This window comes from Sarcophilus harrisii, chromosome 3 (assembly GCF_902635505.1).
Source record: "Sarcophilus harrisii chromosome 3, mSarHar1.11, whole genome shotgun sequence".
NCBI lineage: Eukaryota > Metazoa > Chordata > Mammalia > Dasyuromorphia > Dasyuridae > Sarcophilus > Sarcophilus harrisii.
In genome coordinates this window covers 304,198,574-304,208,806 of record NC_045428.1, presented here as the reverse complement: position 1 = coordinate 304,208,806, position 10,233 = coordinate 304,198,574, and positions in this window count along the sequence as shown.

The following is a 10,233-nucleotide window of genomic DNA, read 5'->3' as shown; positions in this document are numbered from 1 at the left end:
ACTTTGGACCAATAGTTGAGAATAAATTCTAAATGCATACTCAAAAGATTTTCATGGAAATATTTGTAATTGTATAAAAGTAGAAGCATTCTAAATAACCAATAAAAGAATGACTAAATAGTGGTTATCAACATAATAAAATACTAATGCAATTAATATAAGGAATATAAATAAATCTAGAAATAACTTTTTGAAGTAATGCAAAATGAAAAAAGCTGAGCCAGAAGAGCAAAACTAATATAATATTGTGCTAATGACGAAAGTAAATGGAAATGAATAGATAAAGAATCTTGATAAAGTCTTGGCGTGATGCCAAGTTACCACATTTTATGGCTAGAAATTCATTTTATCTAAATGTTAGTAGTGGCAAAGCAAATTTTACATTGTTCTATTTTGGCCTAGACCTTTGATTTCACTGGTGTAGGTAACTCAAATACCTGTTTCCTACCAACCAATTTTTATAATCACAGAGATCAGAAAATTATATCCTGAAGGGAAACTTCCATACTAAGTAAATTTAATAAATTCCATGATGTATTTTAGCCACTAATTTTGGCACTGCCATTCTATTTTAGTCTACAAATCAGCCCTAAATAATGCTATTTTCTAATATCATTATTCCCCATATTTATTCTTCTCATAACCATAAAAGACAATTAATTTTGTTCCCTTTGAGAGAATTTAACCTCCTGAAAGGTTAATTGCCCATGCATTTATAAAATAGTTAAGAGATATAGCATGTTATAATAGATAAGAGTGCCAGCCTCCAAGCCAAGGACTGGTTAAAATCCCTCCTCTGACATTTTCTGCTTTTGTATGTCTTTGGACTAACCCATCATACATAATATCATACCACCTACTATCATGTACTAGAAAACTCATCAGTGGAAAAGCTCATCATCCTGCAAGATCCAATGAACCTTCGCATCTCATCATCATCCTCTGCCCTTCAGAGAGGATCCTCTCAGTGGAGTGAGGAACCATGGGCTCCAAGCCTTCCTTGAAGGAGAGGACTTCCAGGACAGTCATCATCTCATTTTCCACAGACTTCATTGCTTTTGGACATCTGTCATACTTTGAACCAAGTCCTTCTTTCCCTTCCCCACTTCATTTTTAGTTTCTTTCTTGTTTTCCCCATTTAGATTGTGAGCTTCTTAAGGACAGGAACTATTGATTAACACAATTGCCTGCCATATAATAAATCTTTAGTAACTGGATGACTGGATAATTGACCAACTCACTCCTGATGAGAACATTTCCTTTACTAATGCAAGTTATTTGCTTTTCAATTAATCATCTTAAGAGTTACCTGTTACACTGAGAAAGTGGCTTGAATTCAGATCTTTCTGATTCCTACCATCACTTGCCCCTCTCTTAGTTATATTTGCTACGATTGTTTTTTGTAATTCATTTTTTAAAAGATAGACTTACATTCTAGCTCTAATACTTCTTACATTACTGTGTGAGCTTAGCCAAATCAATTAACCTCAAATCTTGAGGCCTTAGTTTCCCCATCTGTAAAATGAAGAGAGATTAAATGAACTCTAAGGCTCTAAATCCTATAGAATAAAATTTCTTTCCCCATAGTTCCATCAACATTAAGTTTTATGATTTTCAACATTTTTATCTATATGTAAATTTTTCAGCTTTAGAGAATTTGAATATGTTTCTTCTGAAAATTGTTCATATCTTTAGATCAACTGGGAAATGGATATTACTTGTACAAATGTCAGAATTTTTTTTGAATGTCAGATTTTTATCAAATGTATTTATTTCAAATGTTTTTCCATCTAGTCTTTCCTTTTGGATATAATGTTCTTCAGTGTCCAAATTTTTAAAAAATTTTTAACTAATTACATTGTTTTATTTTTTTTCCCATTTCATAATTTTTCTTGATTTTTGTTAATGATATATAGAACTTGACTAAAGTCAGTTTTTCTTTAGTCCTTTTGTTTAAGTCTCTTGGCAACAACATAGAGCAGTTGACTTAGAATCAGGATGACATGAATTCAAATCCCTCCTTAGCCACTTACTGTGTAATTCAGTTATTTAACCTCTGTGTGCTTCAGTTTCCTCTGTAAAATGGGGATCATAATAACATTTACCTCCTCTGGTTGTTGTGAGGATTAAATAAGATATCATAAAGTGCTTTGCAAACCTTAAAGTGCTACATAAATTTTTTTATCATTATCATCTAGATATGCAGTCATGTCAACTGAAAATAGACATGTTTTAGATTCATGATTACTATTTCTTATTCCTGTTCATTTTTCATATCTTACTAGTCTTAATGTCTGAAAGTTATATGTTAAGTAGTAATGATAGCTATGAACAAAACTATTCTATGTCTTTTACAGTGGAAATGAGTCTTTTCTCCATTGCATTTAATTTTCGCTCTTAATTTCAAATATTTTTTGAATTACATTATCATATAATATAAATTACATAAAAGAAAATCTTTTTATTCTTCTATCACATTTTAATATAAATATATTCTCTCATATTAAAAACTTTTTCTGCATCCATTGATAAAATTTTAATGATTTTTGTTGAAATGGTTTATTATATTTGCAGCCATTCTTGCATTCCTGGTATAAATCCTACATCGCCATAATGAATTTATACATATATATATATATATATATATATATATATATATATATATTGCACATATATTGCTGTATCCTATTTGTCAGCATAATTTTAAATATTTTTACATCAATTGTTATTAATGTGATTGGTCTATACTTCTTTATCAAGCTTACCTTTAATTGATTGGGGAATCAAATTATATTTTCCAAATGGAAAGAATTGTGTAACATAGCATATTTCTCTCTATTTAGAAATAATTTATGTAATATACGGATTACATGTTCTCTGAAGGTTTAGAATAGTTTGCTTATAAAGCCAATTGATTGTGGTGCTTTTTTTAATAGGGCTGTTTATTAATGGCCTGTCTAATTTCCTCCTTCTGAAATTGATCTGTTTAGGTTACTCATTTCCCATTTGAAATTTTGTATATTTTATGTTTCTAAAGATATTCAATCTTTAAATTTTTGAATGTATTAGCGTTATGTTATTCATAATAATATATTTCTAATTCTGTATTTTATATAATATTTTTTCATTTTTATTTTAAAAATTGTTTTCTTTTTTTAAAAAGTTAAATTTGCCAATTATCAATTTTATTATTCTTTTAAAATATTTAACTATGTGGTTTTACTTATTTCAAATGTCCTTAATTTTTCCATTTTAATCATTTTTGCCTTGTCATAATAATTTCCTTTTTGTTTTCATTTAGTACATTTAAATTTCTTTTTAGATCCCTTAAATGCAAGCTTGATTATTGTTTCTCTGTTTGCTTAGTTATAAGAATCCATTGCTATATATTTGCTTCAATTATTCATAGCCTGCAGCCCATACATTTTGTGATATAGTATTTTATTTGTGTTGTCATTAGTGAAGTAACTTATTACTATTTTAAAATTTATTCTTTGACCTACGTGTTAATAAATTATTTTTCTGATTCCCATGTAACCTTATAAATTTTGATGCTACTGTTGTTTACTTCTAGTTTTATTGTGCCTGTGGGTCTATAAATGTAGTATTTAAAAACCTCTGTCTTCTAAATGTATTTAGGAGTGATCTAAGGGCATGATCAATTTTTGTGAACATTCCATGGGGAAAAAATGCATATTCCTTGAGTATTCCATTAAGTTATTTCCATATATATAATACATATATGTATATATATTAAATCCAGTTTGTTCAGCATCCTTTTCAAGTCTAAAACTTTTCTTGTTTATCCTCTTGTTCAAAATTTATTATTGATAAATTGATAGCTTGAATCAATTTCTTCTTGTCAATAGTTGAACTTCTTCATAGATATAATTTCTATGCTACTTGGTTTCCAAGTAATCAAAATCATTGGGACTTCATTTTCAAAAGTACCTTTAAAATAGTACAATTTCCTTTTTTTTTTCTATTAATACTTTCTAACATGAATATCAAAACCATTCCCAGTTTTCCTTAGCCATTATCTTGTAAATTTTAATCCATTTTTCACTTTAAGTTTTTATATATACTTTTGTATTAGTTTCCATAGACAACATATTGATTATATTTTTTAGGTTATTATATGATGTTTTTTCTTTTCATGGGATACTAATAGACACTAAAGTGATACAGTGGATAACTCAGTGGAGTAGATAATTCATTGCACCTGGAGAGTCAGGAAGACCCGAGTTCAAATCCTATCTCAAACACTTACTAGTTGTATAACCCTGAGCATGTCACTAAACCTCTGTCTGCCTCAGTTTCCTCACCTACAAAATGTGGTTAATGATAGTACCTACCTACCAGTGTTGTTGTAAGAATCATATGAGATTAAAAAAAACAATTTGCTTTACAAATCCTTAAAGTACGAGGTAAATGCTAGTTATGATCAGTTCCAATTTATTTTTGTTAATTTGGTTGATCATAAAGTAATGACACATTTATTTTGTTTCTATTATTAAACAAGTTTTATGAAAGATCATTATATAGAATTCCAAAATTTATGCTATTAGCACTATAAATATCTTTTAAGACTCAATACTTCACCCTCTCTAATAGTAAAAGTTTTGCCCTGAAATCACCAGCACCTTAATTTACTTGTCTTTTATTTTTTGTCATTCTGTTTAATAATCTATTCTAATTTAAATATTTGTTGTTTATAGTCGTGTCCACCTCTTCATGATCCTATCTGAGGTTTTCTTGGCTTACTGGAGTGACTTGCCATTTCTTTCTCCAGTTCATTTTACAGATGAGGAAACTGAGGCAAACAGAATTAAGTGACTCACCCAGGGTTATGGTAAATGTCTGAAGCCAGATTTGAATTCAAGATGGAAATTCAAGAATTCTTGACTCCAGGTCTGGCCCTTTAATCACTGCTCCATCTATCTGCCTTAGCAATTATGAATATGAATAGACATGTAATATATAATACTTTATATCTATTTGTCATTTTTCCCCAAGCCCATTTTTAATCATTCAGTAATTTAATAAATTGCTTTTTGTTAGACATATTTGAAATATAAATATCATTCTGAATCCTCAGATATTTAGTTATTCATTTTATTACCAAAGCTTCTTCTGAAATGTTTTATTTTTATCCATGTACTAAGGGGATAACCAACAAGTTTCAATACTTTATTTTGACATAGAATGATTAGATTTTTTAGAAAACTAATTTTGGGTTTTAGAGTCATATTTTGAAATTCAATACAGATAACATGTTCCATGCTCCAATTTTCCCATAATTTACGAGTCCTATAAAAAAAATCTCATGAATTTTTTTTGATGTGTCATCTTTCTTCTATTTGAAGAATTTTTTCCTTTTGTTAGTGGTGATTCAGCAAACATTTACTAAGCACAAAATATGTGCAAATGCCAGGGAAATACAAAAAACAAAAATGAATCATTCTTGCTCTCAAGAAGCTTATATTCTATTGGAAGAACAGAACATGTATACAAATCTTGTGGCAGGAGAAAGAATAAAAAAGGAATGGGATGGTATAGATAAAGGAGAGTGTTCATGAAGGAAATGGCAAAAATCTTAAGGAAAATAAAAATACTAGAAAGAGGAGGAAATGAAAAAGGGAATGAAAAGTCTGAAATCAGCAATTGTGAGTGGAGAGAAGAAGTAGGGTAGACACAAGACGTTTTATGTAGATAAAATCAAGACTTAGCAATAATAGACTAGACTATAGAAGTTGTAATGGAGAGATGAGAGGGAAAAGTCAAGGATAACTACAAAGTTATAAATTTTGGCCAATTGGAGGTTAGCAGTTGCCCCCAACAGAAACAGGTTATTTTAGAGGAAATTAGGGATTCTATGTTGCGTATGCTGAGTTTGAGATACTAATGGAAGATCTAGGAAACATACCTCAGGTCTTTCACAAAAGACTTGGTAATCATCTATGAAAAGATGCTCTTTCAATACATGTTGCTAAAGAGATTACCAAGAGAAAGTAGAGAGAGAAGAGGATCCAGGATAAAGCTTTTGATATCCAAGCCCATGGGATAGTAGGAGGGTAATGATAAATCCAGCAAAGGAGGTGGGTGGTAGACAGTAATATCAAATTCAAATAGAAAATGGATCTCTGCTGATGACATACTAACAGAAATTAACATTATGTTGTATTTTTATTCTGGATAGTATGGGACTCAAATGTGAAATACCTTTGCTGTAAAGTGTTTCAGGCAGAGACTAGACAAACCACAAGAAAACTGTCATAGGAAGGGTGACTAATGGCATCAAAAGCTGCAAAGAGGTAAAGAAAAATAAGAATGGAGAAAAGCCCATTAAATTTAGCAGGAAAGAAATTGTTGGTAATCTATAGTTTTAGTAGTGGGGTGGGGTCGGGTAAATGACCAGACTACAGCTAGATGGTGGTGTGGATAGAGCAACAGGCCTAGAGTCAGGAAAATTATTCTTCATGAGTTCAAATCCAACCTCAAAACTTCCTAGCTGTGTAAGCCTGGGCAAGCCATTTAACCCTGTTGACCTCTGCTTCTCATCTGTAAAATGAGCTAGAGAAGGAAATAGCAAACCATGCCAGTATCTGCTAAGAAAACCCCAAATGGAGTCAAGAAGTGTTGGACATGACTGAAATAACTGAAGAACAAGCAAGGATCTAGGAGGCAGTGAATGAATTATTGAAAAATAATTAGGGGTTAAACTGTGAAAGAGAGGAAAGATATAACAGCTTGAGGGGATGATAATTTTTTTTAGCCATGGAAAATAAGCAATTCAACCAAGATATTGAAGGAAGGAAAGAGAAGGGAAAGAAGATAAGAAGGAAGAGGGAAGAAAAAGGGAAAAAAGGGAAAGAGTAAAGAAGAGGCCAAACACCTTTCAGATTATAGAGCTAGGGAAAAATGATCGTGAAGTTCATCTGGAGGGGGGGAAAAAATCAAAAATCTCAAGTGAAATAAGGGAAAGGGGAAAAAAAGTAGGAAAAAGGCCTAGCAGAGTATCAGATCTCAAACTACTATGAAGCAGTAGTCATCAAGACAATTTGGTACTGGTTTAAAAGTTGGTCAATCAATGAAAAAAATACACAGCATACAGAAGCAAATGAAGCTTGTAGTATAATGTTTGATAAACCTAAAAACTATCTACTGAGGTCTTTGGATTTATTTAATTAAAAATCGCTAGGAACATTGGAAAGCAGTGTGACAGAAATTGAATCATTTATCAATAAAAGCTCTAATATATATCTTAGCCATAAAGTCTGAGAATAAAAAAATTAATGGAACAAGGAAGAAATTGCCTTTCAGATCTATAGCTGGGAAAGAATAAATGACAAAATAAATGATAGAGGATCACAGAAGATAAAATGAAAAATTAAATTATATAAAAATTACAAATTTTTGCACAAAAACAATACAGTTAAGATTAGAAGGGAAACAGCTAACTGAAGAAAAAAATCTTTACTGTAAATTTCTCTGCTAAAACCTCATTTCCAAGATAAAGGAGGAACTGATCCAAATTTATACTCATCAGAGCCATTTTCCAGTTGATAACTGGTCAAAGAATATGAACAGGCAATTCTCAAGATAAAATATCCAATCCATTAAAAGCCAAATGAAAAAAATTAAAACAAATCTGAAGTTTATATCTCAGATCCATCAAAGAAGCAAAATTAAAAAAAAAAAAAAGCAAAATGACAAAGGTTGGTGAGGTTGAGGAAAAACAAACTGTTGGTGGAACTATTGATGGTATAATCATTGAGAGAGTAAACTCTGCCTAAAAAGTTAGCAAACTGTACATACTCTTTAACCTCATGATATTCCTATAACCCCAAAGAGATCAAAGAAGAAAAGGACCCATGTGGATTAAAAAAATATTTACGCCAGCTCTTTTTTTTTGTGATGGCAAAGTACTGGAAATTTAAGGGGATTAAGAAATCAATTAAGGAATGACTTTATTAACTGAATGTAATGAAATACTACTATACTATAAGAACTGAGAAGACTCGTATAAACTGTTGCAGATTAAAGTGAGCAGAACCAGAGAACTACTTATACAATAATAAAAACACTATAAAAAGAAGCAGTTTTGAAATATTTGAGATCTCTGGCCAAATTCAGCTATGATTCCAGACAACTGAAAATGAAGAATGTTACCTACTTATTGACAGAGAGGTGATATACTCAATTTGCAGACATAGGTCTTTGAATATCGGCAATGTGGGAATATACTTGATAATGTATATATATATATATATATATATTTTTTTTTTGTAAAGAAGGAGAGAGGTAGAAAGTAGAAGAGGTAGAAAAATACTTAATAGCTTAAAAAATTTAAAGGACATGGCTAGTTAAGGTGTGTGTGGGAGGGAAGGGTACAACTTCTTTTCAGAAATGATTCTCAAAGTGTGGTCCAGAGAATCCTGTGAGTTTCTAAAACCTTTTCAGAGGTTCTACAAATTAAAATAAGTTTTTGTTTCTGTTTCTAATTAGTTTTAAATATAAATATAACTCACATAAAAACTCTTTGAATAGATCTTTAATAATTGTTTTATTAGTATAAAGATACTGAGAACAAAAGTTTGAGAATCACTGCCATAAAAAATCAAAATGATTTATAGGCACTATGTGGCATGGTGAATAGAGTGCTGGGTCAGAGTTAGGAAGACTTGAATTCAAACCTGACTTCAGACACTGTCTGTGTGACCCTTGGAACCCACCTGGTAAGACTGTTCTGAAGTCCAAATAAGATAATATTTAAAAAGTGTTTGTTAATACAGCATCCGGCACAAAAATGGTGCCTGCCATAGAAATGCTTCTTCTCTTCCTGCCTCCCATTCTCCATCCCTTCAGAAAATCAGCAAACCCTAAATAAACATGGGGAGGGGGTCTGGAGATCTATTATATTCAATTTTTTTCATCCTATCTACGTTTTAAATTTTTTAAATTAAGTATTTTCTACTCATTCTACCTCCTACCCCTCCCCATCTTTTTTTTTTTTAATTATAATTTTTTATTGACAGAACCCATGCCTGGGTAATTTTTTAAATTATCCCTTGTACTCACTTCTGTTCCGACTTTTCCACTCCCTCCCTCCACCCCCTGCCCCAGATGGCAAGCAGTCCTATACATGTTAAATGTCACAGTATATCCTAGATACAATATATGTGTGCAGAGCTGAACAGTTCTCTTGTTGCACAGGAAGAATTGGATTCAGAAGGTAAAACTAACCCGGGAAGAAAGACGAAAATGGAAACAGTTTACATTCATTTCCCAATGTTCTTTCTTTGCCTCTCCCCATCTTTGTAAAAAATATGCATTATCAAGTATATTCCCACATTGCTGATATCTAAAAAATGTATGTCTGCAAATTGAGTATATCACTTCTCTGTCAATAGGTAAGTAACATTCTTCATTATCAGTTGTCTGGAATCATAGCTAAAGTGACCAGAATCTCGAATATTTCAGATCTAGCTTAAAACACACTGAAACAAGGGTTTAAATTTAAAAGTGAAGTAAGGGTCATTTATATTAAGCAGGCTTTAATAGCTAGCTATCATCTTCTTGGAGTAAAGAATATATGATCTATGGAAAAGGGAGAGTGGTAGAATACTGAGGTGTGGCTTTTATCAGTAAGATAAGACAAGGAATTATTTTAAAATATTTCAACTAAACTGGCTTTTAAGCAAGTAAGAATAAATGCTTAATCATAAAGCATTGAAGACCCAGCTGAGATAACTGTTGTGAACTCTCTTGGGAGATAGTTGACTTCCTCTATCAGCTTTCAGAACAATAGAGAAGATAGAGGTGATTCATTGTAGAGGACTAGGGGAGTGTAAATGATAGTAGGACTATGGACACCCTGGTTAAAAAAAAAAAAAAAAAAAAAAAAAAAAAGAATAAAATATTGAAAATATTTAAAAATAGGAAAATGAAGAAAATATTCATACCATACTCTGTTTCAGCCACAAATCTGCCAGAAAGTTTTAATTTAACAATCATCTATAAACAAAAATTTCTAGTCTAGAAAAATGTCCAAAATGGCATGGCCCTCCCCCCGCCACATATTTTTCAACATGACTCTATTCTAGCTCAGTGGACTGGGAACCTCTGGTGTGAGGGCTTACCAAGTCCTTTCTGAGACTTCTGGTGACTACCTGGCATTTAACTCTTACCAGTGGCTCCAGGCAACTGTAGCATGCCCAGTAGCCACATCCT